Genomic DNA, 14,086 nt, shown 5'->3' on the forward strand with positions numbered 1-14,086 from the left:
TCAGCACAATGAAGACATCAGGACCTGGGCTTTTCCTAGGAACTATACTTTTAATACTGCCTCAATTTCATAGACTACTCAGGGCTTTTATATCTTCTTAGTCCAACTTTGGTAAGTCAAGTGTCTAGAAATTTAATCCATTTTTCCTAGATTCTTCAGTTCATTGGACTGCAAGTTTCCAAAATAGTTTCTTATAATCCTCTGGATTTCAGCAATACCTGTGGTGATTTTGTCTTTTCACTTTTCTTGGTTTTGGTTTTTGTTTTTGAGACAGGGTATCACTATGTAGTTGAGACTGCCGTGGAACTCACTATGTAGCCCAGGCTGGCCTCGAACTCACAGCAATCCCCCTGCCTCAGCCTCCTGAGTGCTGGGATTACAGGTGTGTGCCACCATGCCCAGCGTGTTTTGCACTTCTAATTGCATTGAGATGGATATTTTCTTCCATTGCTAAATCTGGTTAAAGGATTTTTTTCATTTTATTTATACTTTGAAAGAACCTATTTTGTGATTCATTCATCCTTTATTGATATCTGCTCTGATCTTTACAGTTACTTTCTTTCAATAGTTTTGGAGTTTGGATTGCTTTTGTTTTTCTAGGCCCTTGAGATGCATCAACATTAGATTATTCAGTAATAGTCTACTTTTCTAATGTAGGCACTCAGAGCAACACTTCCCTCTTAAAAGTCCTTTATTGTGTTCCACAGGTTTCAGTGTATTGTACTTCAGTAGTCACTTGAGTCTAGGAATTTTTCAGTTTCTTCCCTGATTTTTTTGGTAACCCATTGATTATTCAGGAAAGTATCATGTAATTTTCATGTGTTTGTGTAATTTGTGTGGTTTCTTTTACTGTGGATTCAGTTTTATTCCATTGTGATATGATGGGATGCAAGAGGTTATTTCCACTCTTTTATATTTATTTAAATGTATGTGAAAAAATGGAAACAAAGTCTTTGTAAATAGGGAAGGGTAAAGAGGGTGAGGGGAGGGCAGGGGTATGGGAAAAAAGAACCAAGATATATCATGTACATGTATCCTGTAAAGGCACAAAATCCCAATCATAAATGCAACTATTGCTTGCATTAAATGTACCAGTAAACAAAGGAAAAATACATAAATAAATATACTTTATAACCTAAGATGTTTTATTTTAGAGAAAGTACCATTGCCTGCTGAGAAGTATATGCACTATGCTGCTTTTAGATAAAGCACTCAATAGCTCTTTGTTAGGTCCTTTACTTAAGGAGAATGGTTTGACTCTGATATTTCTTTGTTGAATCCTGTTTGGTTGACCTATTTGTAACAGCTATTAAATTCCCACACTATAATTGTATTGATGTCTGCTGATCCTTTTAAGTAAAGAAGTTTTTGTTTTATGCAATTAAGTATGCTGACATTTAGTGCATATAATTTATGTTTATATTTATAATTATCTCTTCCTATTGACTTCTACCCACTACCAATATGTAGTGGGCTTTTGTCTCTTTCCATCAGTTTTGGCTTGAAGTCCACTTTGTCTGATATTAGGATAGTTATTCTTGCTTGCTTCTGGGCACTGGTTTGCATGGAGTATTTTTTTTAATTGAATTTATTGTTACATTTCAGGGATACAGTACAGTTACATTCATCGTTGGGATCTTGTACCTCTACATGACAAGTCTTGATTCTCATTTTTTCCCGTTACCTCTGCCCTCCCTTCACCCCCTCCTCCCCTCCCCATCTACAAACACTTTATTTTCATCTTTTCATTATCTTATTTTTTTCTTTTTCCTTATTACCCTTCCCCTACCCATCCCACCTTCCCTACACCTTTAGCTCCTTTTTTCCCATTTCTAAATGTCAGTAATCTTATTAGAATCTTATGCATTGTTGCAGATTATTCATACCAGAGAAACTATTCGGTATTTACACATGTGACTTATTTATTTCACTTAGGAGTATATCTTTAATATGTATCCATTTTCCTATGAATGAATCTATTTTCTCATTCTTTATGGCTGAGTAATATTCCATTTTATAGAAAAACCACATCTTCTTTATCCAGTTTCCAACGGATGGGCAAATGGGCTGTTTCCAAGATTTAGCTATTACAAACTGTGCCACTACAAACATGGGTGTGCATACTTCTCTGTGATATGATTCTTTTAGTGCTCTTGGAAAGATACCCAGCAGAGGGATGGCTGGGTCAAATGGAACCTCCAGACTGCTATATACAGTCAATGCAATGCCAATTGAAATTCCAACAGTATATTTCACAGAACTAGAAAAAAGAATCCAAAAATTCATTTGGAACCATAAGAGACCTAGAATAGCAAAAGCCATTTTAGGCAATAGACACATGGCACCAGGTATAACCATTCCCAATTTGAAACTACACTACAAAGCCACTGTTTAAAAAAAAACATGGTACTTGCAAAGAAATAGGCCTGAGGATCAGTGGAACAGACTGGAAGACACAAAAAACAAACCCAGATGTACTCAGCTACCTCATCTTTGACAAAGGAGCTGACCATCCTCAGTGGAGGAAAGATAGCCTCTTTAATAAATGGTGTTGGAAAAACTGGATGTCAACCCGCCACAGATTAAAATTAGACCCTTACTTGTAGGAAAAGACCAAAGCAACAGCAACTCGTCCAAAGAAGTCACTTCTGGCTAAAGGATGAAAACTACAGACCTCCTTTGCCTCAAATTTGTCTTCCCAGTAACTGTGCTGGGTTAGGTCATATACTGACGAGACAGTATAACAATACCAAGGCAAATCCAAAGATTTCAGTGATACTTTTCTAGGAATAAGTAGTATGTAGATTGTACTTGTACAGGACAATATGGTAATGATGGTTTTTAAACCTTTCATGTTAGGCAAGTGAGATTAAATTAAGATGATTCACTCAAGCCCTCTTCTACAGCAAAAGGTTCAGTGACTATTAGCACAGGTAAGACAGAATCCCAGGTATATGCTCTATACCTATAATGATTTTCTTGGTCTCTAACGTGCTACACAGAAGGCCTCAGAGCTCTTTTTACAGCCATCACTAGCAAAGCTGCACTTTCAAGAAAGTCTAAAGTTAACAATTTGTAGTTTTTGTGCTCAGCTAAATATAAATTATTTCCTTTAGCAAACTAAGTTTTTTATTCAAATTACTCTTGTCATGCAATACTGAAATTGTTTTTATTCTCTACTCATAGTGGTCACAGCTACTTAAGAGATATAGCAGGCTTTTTCCCGCCAGGGATTAGTACTGGTGTTGCCGGCTTTGTGAAGTTTGCTGTATTGTCTCAAACAGTTCTATTATTTGTTCTTTAGGTAGCTGTATATAACTTCATTTTATAGCCCATTTGGCCATAATTTACAATTTCTTATCTTATTTGTTGCTAGCTGTATGTTTCATTGTCTGATACAATGACTAGAAGTGAATCATTGTAGATCTTAAAGACATAGAATAAATGCTTTTAATTTGCTTTATTAATAGCCTAAAAAGAAAAAGTGGAAAGAAGCCACAAAAACCAGTTTTAGCTCAATGGGAGAAAAGGACTTTCCTTTCTCCCTTGTAGCTAGAGCACCTTTTTGCCAAAAGCTTTTGCAGCCACTTATGAGACAACTACTCACATTGGAGGGCAGGATACCCAATTACTTTACTTAGAGTGTCATACCAAAAACCTAACCTAAGTATTACAACATTTTCAGAAAGAGAGTGAGCTTTTTTTCCTAACATAGTTCAGACAGCAATCTTGCTTATAACATTCCCTTTGGGTACTGAAGCCTCAGTAGCCGAATCTAGGTGGAGAGGTTATAAAATTACCATAATTTCTCAATGTAACCTTTCACCAAATTGTGATTTTTTTTAGGTACCCCCCTTTGTAGAACAGCAGGTCTGAGGATGATGGCTTTAACCTATGAAGATACAGTCTTTCTGTGTAGCTGGTGGCATATCTTTAGTACCAAATGGAGAATTTCCAGTATTAAATTGGTTTCTTTTAATGAAAGCACACACTGCTATTTCCTTTATTGTTTTTTTTGGCAGTAGTGGGAAATGAACTTAAGCCTTTGCATACACTAGGCAAGCACTGAGGTCTGAGGATGATGGCTTTAACCTATGAAGATACAGTCTTTCTGTGTAGCTGGTGGCATATCTTTAGTACCAAATGGAGAATTTCCAGTATTAAATTGGTTTCTTTTAATGAAAGCACACACTGCTATTTCCTTTATTGTTTTTTTTGGCAGTAGTGGGAAATGAACTTAAGCCTTTGCATACACTAGGCAAGCACTGCTCCACTGAGGTTCATTCCTAACCCTTTTTTTATTTTTTGAGTCAGAATCTTGCTAAATTGCCCAGCCTGACCTCAAACTTGCAATCCTCCCACCTCAGCCTCCCAAGCAGCTGGGATTAGAGGAACGCTCCACAACATACTATAATACAGTTTATAATGTAATAAAATATATTAAGTAAAGGATAATTTTTCTCAACAAAGGAAATATTAGTGATTCTTAAATAGCAAGCCACACACAATAATGCTTTTAAGTAGCTACCACACCTTGAACAGTAAATAGGTAAAAACTGTTATTACAATAACAAGTATAAAATCACGATTTTTTTTTTGTACCAGGGATCGACTGGGAATCGAACTCAAGTCCTTGTGCTTGCGAGGCAGATGCTTGAACCACTGAACTAAATCCCCAGCCATTTTAAAATCGTGATTTTAAAATGTAGTTTGAAAGAATACTTATTTAATGTGAGAGAATACCAGTATTTTTTCTGTCAAGCTAAAGTGAGGTAAATTATGGCATTGAATTTTTTTTTTACCTAAGTGAAAGTATTATAATTACTAATTAAAGCTAATTTAAAAAATCAAAATGTCATTTTTTCCCAATGATACTGTTTTAAACACCAGTTTTTAATTTTTTGTCACAGCAAAGAAATGACTTCACTGAATTAGACTATACCATTCTACTTCATGACACTGCATCGCAGGTAAAGTATAATTTTTCTCTATTTGATGCCACTTTAAAAACAGAATCCTTTTAAAGCCCCAGTGTGCTTTATTAATTTTGAACATAAGTCAGAGTTCATGTAAGGTTGGATCAATATGACAAAGCAGCATATTTGGGGGTGGCATGTTCTGGTTTGCTTTCCTCATGAAGGTATTGAGTACTCAGATGAGATAGAATCTTCTCATCTATTTTTTCTCATTGTTTATTGATTTTTTTAAGTATATAGTACAGTTACATTCATCATTGGGACCTTGTACCTTTACACGATGTATCTTGGTTCTTATTTTTCCCCACACCCCTGTCCTCCCTTCACCCTCTCCACCTTCCCCTATTTACAAACATTTTGTTTCCATTTTTTCCCTTTCTCACATTTTTTCCCTTCTTTCCTTTCCCCTACCCTTCCCATTTTCCCTAATCCTTTACTTAGCCCTTTTCTTCCTATTTCACATTATCAATTATCTTCTCCTTTAAAGGGGACGATTATGAAATTTTTTCTTAAGAAATGCCCTTTACTTTGAAAACTGAAAAACTTGGGGAATCAATGCAAGAAAATGAGAAGACGTTTTCAGGTAGAGGAACAGCGTTGTGACCCTGAGGCAGCAATAAGCCTGTTCTTCTTGAAGAACAGAGGTTAGGTGGCTGAAGAGAGGAACGCAGGGGTGAGTGTGGAGGCAGAGTGGTCGGGCAATGGACAGGGGTTGCATCCTCTGAGAACATTTTGGGCCCTAGGAAGAAATTCAGTTTTTATTCCAAATGTGGTACAGAATCCCTGGAAGGTAACAAGGAAGTAACGTAAGCCAATGTATATTTATTTTATTAATATTCATTGATTTCCTTTGTGGTACTGTCTATTGAACCTACAGCCTTGAGCTTATTAGGCAAGTGCTCTATCACGAAGCTGTATCTGCAGCACCATTAATGGAATGTATGTTTTTTAAATAAAAAAATTAACTCAGAATATGTATGGAAAATAGATGTTAGTGGGTAGGATAAATACGGGAAGGCTAATCGGGAGAGGTATTGCTCAGCTTTTCATGGCTGGGACAAAATACCTGACAACAACTTAAAGAAGAGGTTTACTTTAGCACACAGTTTCAGAATGTTTCAGTCTATAGTCAGCTGGCTCACAGGATGACAGGCAGGAGGACATGGCCGAGGAAAGCTGCACAACTCATAGCATCCAGGAAACAGATAACATAGGAAGAGCCCGAGAGAGGAAAGGGTAGAGCAGAAATCAATGCAATGGAAACAAAGTGATACAAAAAATAAACGAATCAAAGAGTTGGTGTTGTGAAAGAATAAATAAAATCGATAAACCCTTAGCTAACCTTATCAAAAAAGGGAAAGAAAAGTCTTAGATCCATGCAGTCAGGAATGAAAAAGGCAAAGTCACAACAGATCCAACAGAAATCCAGAGGATCATTAATGCCTACTTTGAGAACCTGTACTCAAACTGGAGAAAACAGAAGAAATGGAGACATTTTTAGATACTTATGAATTACCAAAGTCAAACAAATATAAAAACATTTTGAACACCCCAACTACAATCAGTGAAATTGAAAATGTAATTAAAAATGTACCAACAAAAAAAGCCCAGGTCCTGATGGATTCACTGCTGAACTTTACAGGACATCTACTGCCTTTACTCTTCAAACTCTGCAATGAAATTGAAAGGGAAGCAATACTTCCAAATTCATTCCTGGAAACACATATCCCCCTTTGATTCCCAAATAAGGGAAATATGCAACTAAAAAAGAGAACTACAGGCCAATCTCCTTAATGAATATTGATGCAAAAGTCCTTAAGATACTAGCAAACAGAATACAGAGGATCAAGAAGATTATACATCCCGACCAAGTAGGATTTATTCCATGGATGCAAGGATGGTTCATCGTACGTTGTCAGTAAATGTAATACACTATATGAAGAAAGTCAAGGACAACCATTAAATCCTTTCGACAGATGCAGAAAAAGCATTTGACAAAATTCAACACCCATTCAAGATAAAAACCCTGCAAAAAATTGGAATAGATGGTCTATATCTCAACTAAATAAAGGCTATCGATGACAAACCAACAGCCAACATATTAAGCAGAAAACTGAAAACTGAAAACTTTCACGTTAAAATCAGGAATAACACAAGGATGCCCACTATCACCACTCCTCTTCGATACAGTTTTGGAAACATTAGCAACAGGAATTATACAAGAGAAAGAAATTAAAGCAATAAAGATAGAAAAGGAAGAAGTTAAACTGTCATTATTTGCTGATAAGATAGTCTACATTGAAGACCCAAAAACTCTACCAAAAGACTTCTAGACTTACTTGACACTTTCAGCAGAGTAGCTGGATACAAGGTCAACACTCAAAAATCAATAGCCTTCTTGTACACAAATAACAGACTCAGTGAGAGAGAAATTAAGTAAACCATCAATAGCCTTCTTGTACACAAAGCACAGACACTGAGAGAGAAAGAAATTAAGGAAACCAATTCCTTTCATAATAGCATCCAAAAAATCAAGTATCTAGGAATCAATCTAACAAAAGAAGCAAAACACTTCTGCAATGAAAACTACAGCACTCTGAAATAAGAGATCGAAGAGGCTATAAGAAATTGGAAAGATATCCCCCGTTCCTGGGTAGGAAGAATCAACACAGTGAAAATGGCCACACTAACAAAAGTGCTACACAGATTCACTGAAATGCCAACTGAAATTCCAACACTATTTCACAGAACTAGAAAAAAAATAATCCAAAAATTCATTTGGAACCCTAAGAGACCTAGAATAGCAAAAGCCATCCTAGGTAACAAAGACATGGCAGTGGGTATAACAATTCCCAATTTGAAACTATACTACAAAGCCACTCTGATAAAAACAGCATGGTGCTGGCAAAGAAACAGACCTGAGGATCAGTGGAACAGATTGGAAGACACAAAAACAAATCCAGATGTACTCAGCTATTTCATCTTTGACAAAGGAGCGGACCATCCTCAGTGGGAAAAGAACACCTCTTTAATAAATGCTGTTGGAAAAACTGGATCTCAACCTGAAAGATTAAAACTGGACCCTTATCTTTTTCACCATGCACTAAATTAAAATCCAAGTGGATTAAAGATCTAAATATTAAAGAAAAACACTAAACTTGCTGGAAGGTAAGTTTTTACAAACAAATCCTCAGTGGCAAGGGAACAGCAGAAAGAAACAAATGGGATATTATCTTATTAAAAAGCTTCTGCAATGCAAAAGAAACCATCAATAGAACTAAGAGACAACCTACAATTTGGGAAAACATTTTTACTAGCTGCTCCTCAAAGGACTTATCTAGAAATTAACAGACATATCACAGACAAAGAATTAAAAACACCAAGTAAATATATGAAAAAATATTCCACATCACTGGTCATTGGAGAGATGCAGATGAAAACAACACTGACATTCCACCTCTCGCCAGAAATAGCTGCCATCAAGAAATGACACAATAACAAATGGTGGGGTCGTGGGGAGAAAGGAACCCTTCTCCATGGTTGGTGGGAGTACAGACTGGTGTAACCACTATGGAAATCAATACAGAGATGCCTCAAAGAGCTGGGACTACAGGTTCCATTTGATCCAGCCATCCCTCTGGCTGGGTATCTTTCCAAAAGAATTAAAAGAATCTTATCACAGAGATATATTTGCACCTATGTTTATAGCAGCAGAGTTTGTAATAGCCAAAACTTGGAAATAGCCCATTTGCCCACCAGTTGGAAAGTGGATAGAAAAGATGTGGTTTTCCTATAAAATGGAGTATTACTCAACCACAAAGAAAGAGAAATTAGATTAATTCATAGGAAAATGGAAACATATTGAGGATCTACTAGTAAGTGAAATAAGTAAGTCATACACATGTGAATACCTAATAGTTTCTCTAGTGTGAATAAACTTGTACAGTACATAAGATCCTAATGAGATAATTGATAATGTGAAATAGGAAAAAAAGGGCTAAAGGTGCAGGGAAAGTGGGAAGGGTAGGGGAAAGCCAATAAGGGAAAAGAAAAAAATAGGAGAAAATGAAAATATGGAAATAAAGTGTGTGTAAATGGGGAGGGGAGGAGGTGCTGAACGGAGGGCAGGGAGGGGGGAAAAAACGAGAACAAGACCTGTCATGTAAAGGTACAAGATCCCAATAATGAATGTAACTGTACTGTATGACCTAAAATGTACCACTAAACTATATGGGGGAAAAAAACTACATATTCATCAGTGGGGTGACACAAACATTGCACACAGACACAGGCGTAGCTATAACAGTACAGCTACAGGAATGGGTAGAGGGTAGTTATGGGAGAGAAACTGGTGACTCTACGAGAACTGTTCTTTGTGCTTTTCTTTTGAATTTGCTGTAGTACTGAATATGCTAAATATGTTACAATTTTTAAATTTTGTGGAACAGTGCAAAAACTAATAAGCAACTACTACACCTTAGCCAAGAAAAGCACATTTCCTGGCTTTGCCTTTCTTAACAGACTTTTCTCCTAATTTACCCTTAACCTGAGAGAATGACTCTGAGGTCTCTGCTTTACATGGGAGGTTTTCCATAAGACGCATGGGTTTTTAAAAAATGTCTTCCACGCCTGAGGTTTGTGCTTCCACTTCACGTTTGGCCTTGGGTTTCTTGCTTTCTTGTCAGATCCATAACTCATCTAATTTCAAAACTATTCTTAACCCCAAATTTTTGTTTTTACAAAAGATCACCCCGGCCATATCCATTTTCCTTCTGGAAGCAGACTTTTTTGGTAAATCTTATATGGAAGACCAATCCCAATGTTTTTTCTCATTCCTGCAGATAATAAAATAGCAGTGATATGAAGTTTTGAAAATATTTCTTTTCACATCGCTTATATATAATTATAATACAAGATAATTACATAAACATAGAACACTATATATATAATATATAGGTTCTAAAGCATAAATCCAACATATTGACCTTTACACAGTTGAAAATACAGTGGTCACGGTGCAAATGGTGCGCTATCAAACCAATCTTTTGCCTACTCTGTAAAGCTTACCTAATAAAATTACAAATTTTTATTTCTATATTCTGGGATAAGAATATACAAAGATAGACCAGATCATGAAAAAATACTTTCTCAGTAAGTAATAACCTTTGTAAAAAGAATGAAAATAGTCCGGTTGACAAGTGCTTTATGTTTCTTTTTTAGTGCACGCTTTTTTATTTGCTAGTATTTTCTTATCTAAGGAGATTACTAAAGCCAGTCTCTCTTTTATGTTCTGTTTTATTGTCCTGGGCTTAGGCTGATATCCTGGATGAGAATATGAGAATACTCACTGAGGATGTCACCCTTCTCATGACTCACACCTCGATTTAGGATAGATCTTTCCCCTAGATCAATGTTATGGTCTCAACTTCCCCAATTGCAAGAACATCACCCGGCATTGGTATTAAAGACATCAGGGGTAGGAGTGTAGCTCAGTGGTAGAGCACTTGGTCTAAGCATGCACAAGACCCTGAGGATCACAAAAACATAAGTAAAATAAAAAAAGAAAAACAATATTTATTCTACAGCAATCACATCATAACATTCCAAAATGTCCTACAGTCCCTGATTATCAAAGAATAAGTTATCCTTTAGTGTCAATTACAGGTTGTAGGGAGAGGATACGTTTTCCTGGAACCATCCATGACTTGAGCAAGTCCACTAACCTACTTTCTCACCTGCGTGTTGTTCAAAGTATCCACTTATTCCTGCAACACCTAATGGCCGCTGAGCAACTACTCTAGTGTATACAGCCTATCTCCCGAGTTTGGAGCCCAGTTTTTGCTACAAGTTATAAAGGCAATCAAAACACAAATTCTAGTTGTAGTCTGAGCAATTAAAAGTTACTGTAAGCCCTATTTTCTTCTCTTTGGAGGGTTGGTTGCCCTTTCCCTAAGGGTGGGAAAATTACATATATATATATATACATACACACACCAGTTCAAGATTGCCCAAAGCAATCTACATCTTTCTCTCACTTAACACTCTGGACAATAGAATACACCCAATTATAAATGGAAACATCTAAACCTTACCCACTCCACTCAGTAAAGACAAATTGTGTGCCAAGTATTACCTTAAAGGTTTACATTTATGTTTTTAACTAAAGGTAATGCTACTGGCACCACACACCTCACGTTATGACCAACACCTCAATCTTCTGACCACACCCCAGGATAAGGAAAAAGAGCCCTTAAAAGGCTTCCTGAAATCACACAGTAATGGCACCAGGATCAAAGCCTGACACACTCCTCCCTGGGATAACGTGCTGCAAAAACACATGTTTTGAGAGTCAGCTGCAGGGCCAACATAAAATAGAAACCTAGAAATAAACCACACTGGTCACTGGAAGACACAATGTCAGAACCATCCTAGTGCTAGTTCTCTTTGACCCACACCAAGGACTAAAGCAACTTCTTAAGGCCACGCAGGTGAGAAGGCCCCAGTCCTAGCTTTGAACTCTGGAGCTGCTCCCATGCTGCCTGTCCAGGCCACAGATAACATGAGGCTTCTTTCACTGGATAGAGCCAGGCCATGATGTAGTTAGTATTCGGTGACCCCCATGGAAATAGCCCTTTTGGCAGGGGCAGTATGTCCTTTTTTTCATCTGCTACGATTTGCTTAGGCAATGGCTTGCAGAAAGGGGAGAGAGAGAAAAAACAAACAGTAGAAAATTGTGTTTTCTATTGCACATAATGCGTTCGAAGGAAACCAAAACCTACGTTAGAAGGAAGAGGAAGTTACACTGCAAACAAGAAATTCGTTCTTCTAGCTTCGCTTCACTTGTTTGACCCAGGAGGTTGTTTCACCTACTGACCAAGCATCCCCCAAACCCTGCTGGGCCACAGAGCCAAAGGGCAAGGACTGTGGGTGGCAGGCCTGGCATTTTCTTTCAAAGGAAATTCAACAGCACTGACTTTTAGTTTCCTAGACCCTCCAGTGCCAGTGATAACTGTCCTATCTATATTTCACCTCATTATGATGAAGACTAAATGAGATCAAATATAAGCCACGGCTCCTTATCTGAATGAGATAAATAAAGTTGGTTGGTATTATGATGTCGGTTAGGGGAGAGATAAAAACTTTCGGGATCTTACGCAGAAAAGAGAGAAAAATGTTGTGCGTGTACTCACACATATACAAACATGCATACATACGAGCACAAGTATATATGGATAAGTAGGTTGTGTCACACAAATAAAGGTGACAAAACTAGTCATTGTTTTGCAGGAAATCCCTGATGAAGTATGCTAAGGTAAGTCTGCAGGTCTCCGATTCTAGCTGCTTGACCATCATATATCCAGACAGTGTTTAAAGACCATTGCTGTGACCAAGGTAAGAGCGGAAGTTGGCCTCCAAACACTTACCAGCACACCCAACAATCCACTTCCAACGGCACAGCCGATGGTACCTCAATCAGGTAGAAGCCCACCAACACTCACCCTACTCAGAAGTCTTAGCCCGATTGTTCGACCTGCGCACATAGAGCACGTAGAAACCCACCAACACTCACCCAACGACGAAGTCTTAGGCCGATTCGCTGATCTCCGCACTTAAAGCAGCCGATTCTCCAACCTCCACACCTAAAGCCCGTAGAAACCCACCAACACTCAACCCAACGCCCAAAGTCTTAGGCCGATTTGCTGATCTCCGCGCTGGCCCGCGGTAGAGATGGAGTCGCAGACAGCTACATACACGACTTCACCAAAGACAAAGTGAACAGCTCTGCACTCCAAACCGCGGACGCCTCCGCTTTTATATCCATGCTTCACGCTGCGTACCTGCGTCATACGTCCCTCATTTGCATGCAGCAATAACTTTTTCTATTGGTGGAGCTTTCGCGGAAGTGCTGACATCGCGGACAGAAAGGCTGTGCTTCGGCCCTCTTCCCTGATTGGCGGATGTTTAGGCTGCTGATTGGCTGTTAAAGTTGCCTCATGATTGGATGCTTGAAAAGAGAAATGGACGAATCAGAGTTTAATATTAAGCAGCTCTGCTGATTGGATAAAATGGAGCTCGGTTTGGATCCTTCCCTTGGTTCCAAAGCTTCCCAATAGAAAGTCAAGGCAAATGAATTCCATTGGTCCTTACCAGTATTTAAGAAAGTCTGGGTGGACAGGGGTTTACATTTATTTGGTTTATTTGGTGAAGGGAGGGCAGGGACAAGGGGAAAAAATGAGAACCAAGACCTGTCATGTAGAGGTACAAGATCCCAACGATGAATGTAACTGTACTGTATCCCTAAAATGTACCAATAAACTCAATTAAAGGTGGGAAAAAAAAAAAGGAAAAAAAGGTGCAAAGCAGAACGGGTAGGAGAAAAGTAATAAGAGAATGGAATTAATATAAGAAAAATAAAAAATGGAAACAGTCTTTGCTGATAGGGGAGGAGGGGTTGAATGGAGGCCAGGGGAATGGGCAAAAAATAAGAACCAAAATGGATTATGCAAAGCTGCGAATTTCCAATGATGAATGTCATTATATTGTATACCTTAAATATACCAATACAATTAATTTTAAAAAACGGTCTGAGAGAATTGAAAACCACAGCAGCAAAAAAAGTTTCTGAGAAAAACTCAGGTGCTCCTCACCATATCTGTTGTACAGGACACACACTCAGTGGAGATGCGGCTTGAAGTCATGGGCTTCTTCTCTGTGGCGGGACATTCAGAGAACTTGGTCAGCACATGCACCATGTGACATAATTTGCCAAAGTCCTGCACTACTCATGGAGGCTTAGCCACTGTTTTAGGAAATGCACAGCTTGTCCCACACAGGAGTAATTTCCCACTGTTCTGCCCAGTCATACTGTTACCTCTCTCTCCTTTGTTAATTGCTAAGTATACAAAAAGAGCACCCTAAAAAGCAAATGTGGATATTTTCTTACTTGGGTTTACTTAAAGTCAAAATGGGGAAGGAGTAAGGCAGATACATGTTCAGTTAGTCCAGTAGATAAAAGGAGAAGGGATTAGATTAAATAAAAATCTCAATAAATTTAAGTTGACCTATAGTCAAAGCTTGTAGGATTCCAGTAGGCAAATAATAATAGCATT

General features: G+C 38.0%; 1 pseudogene; it reads left to right on the forward strand.

Moving 5' to 3' along the window:
* The window catches only part of LOC104861671, a 38,272-nt pseudogene extending 25,048 nt beyond the window's left edge, over positions 1-13,224 (forward strand).
* The last annotated feature ends 862 nt before the right edge of the window (positions 13,225-14,086 follow it).

This window comes from Fukomys damarensis, unplaced genomic scaffold, assembly GCF_012274545.1.
Source record: "Fukomys damarensis isolate Sample0158 unplaced genomic scaffold, DMR_v1.0_HiC HiC_scaffold_37, whole genome shotgun sequence".
NCBI lineage: Eukaryota > Metazoa > Chordata > Mammalia > Rodentia > Bathyergidae > Fukomys > Fukomys damarensis.